General features: G+C 45.0%; 1 protein-coding gene across 5 annotated transcripts in view; it reads left to right on the forward strand.

Annotated features, from left to right (window-relative positions):
* NIPA2 (NIPA magnesium transporter 2) overlaps positions 1 to 1,675 on the forward strand; it is a 30,806-nt gene that overhangs the window by 23,486 nt on the left and 5,645 nt on the right. The gene's annotated exons all lie outside the window — the stretch shown is intronic.

Raw genomic sequence — 1,675 nt, forward strand, 5'->3', positions numbered from 1 at the left:
GGGGTTTCACCATGTTGACCAGGATGGTCTCGATCTCTTGACCTCGTGATCCACCCGCCTTGGCCTCCCAAAGTGCTGGGATTACAGGCGTGAGCCACCGCGCCCGGCCAGTCTTGATCTCTTGACCTTGTGATCTGCCCACCTTGGCCTCCCAAAGTGCTGGGATTACAGGCGTGAGCCATCGCGCCCGGCCACCTGTTTTACCTTTTATCTATTGTACCTATATAGTTTATTTGGAGTATTTGTTTACATTATCGTTGATACATAACTTTATTCTTATGTTAGCCTTTATTATGATTACTTTTCCTTTCCTGTATGATTTTAAGTTTTTCGAGAACTAATATCTTGTTTGCGCAGTTCTTTATGAATTGATCAATGTATGGTGAAACTCTTCCCCAGTTGACTTATTCTACCCTCAGTAATTTCAAAGAGGTACTCTGTTTCATCTGTTTTGGAAATTTCTCTTGGTGCCTTCTGTGTGGCCTGAGTCTAGGTGGGTGTCTCCAGGCTGCCGGCACAGCTGTTATCTGCATGTCCCTTCAGCAGCTCCCTGGGGATTCCCTTCAGTTTGCTTTTTCTTGGATCCCTTATTTCCAGATTCCTGAGTTTGCTGCATTATTTTGGTGGTGCCACTCTAGAGTAGACAAGAACAGGCATGAAAAGATGAGACTTTTCAAGACCTTGTTTATCTCAAAATGTCTTTACCCGATTGTGACCACCACTGTCTTCTCATTTCTGGTATTACTGCTGAGAAATTAAACAGTTTATTCCTTATCTTTTATATGCAACCAAGTTTTTTGTTTTTGGAAGCATGTAGGATATTCTCTTTCCCCACGGTGTCTGCAATTTCCCACTGACATGCCTAGATATGGACCCATTTATGTCCATTGTGCTGGGTGCCTGATGGTTGATTTTATTTTGAGACAGGGTCTTGCTCTGTTGCCCAGGCTGGAGTGCAGTGGTGTACTCTCAGCTCACTGCAGCTTTCTCCTCCCCAGCTCAAGTGATTCTTCCACCTCAGCCTCCCAGGTAGCTAGGACTACAGGTGTGTGCCACTATGTCCAGCCAATTTTTTGATTTTTTTGTTAGAAACGGGGTTTTACCATGTTGGCCAGGCTGACGTTGACAAACTCCTGACCTCCAGTGATCTGCCCACCTCAGCCTTCCAAAGTGCTGGGATTACAGGTGTGAGCTACTGCGCCCCACCTGATGGTGTGTTTTTCTTTCTTTCTCTCTCTCTGTCCTTTCTTTCTTTTTTTTTTTGAGACAGTTTCGCTCTTGTCGCCCAGGCTGAAGTGCAATGGTGCAATCTCGGCTCACTGCAACCTCTGCCTCCTGGGTTCACACGATTCTCCTGGCTCGGCCTCTCAAGTAGCTGGGATTTCAGGCGCCTGCCACCCATGCCCAGCTAGTTTTTATATTTTCAGTAGTGACGGAATTTCACCATGTTGGCCAGGATGGTCTTAACTCCTGATCTCAGGTGATCCACCTCAGCCTCCCAGTGCTGGGATTACAGGCGTCAGCCACTGTGCCTGGCCTGACGGGTCTTTTAAATTTGAAAATTTATGTCTGACTTTTGGGAACTGAATACTCTTTTGATATTCTTTCCTGTTTTTTCTTTGCAAGATTCTTATTCATCTGTTTATTGAAGTTCTTTTTTTTTTTTTTTTTTTTT

The sequence above is a fragment of the Cebus imitator genome, unplaced genomic scaffold (assembly GCF_001604975.1).
Source record: "Cebus imitator isolate Cc_AM_T3 unplaced genomic scaffold, Cebus_imitator-1.0 Scaffold392, whole genome shotgun sequence".
Taxonomy (NCBI): Eukaryota; Metazoa; Chordata; class Mammalia; order Primates; family Cebidae; genus Cebus; species Cebus imitator.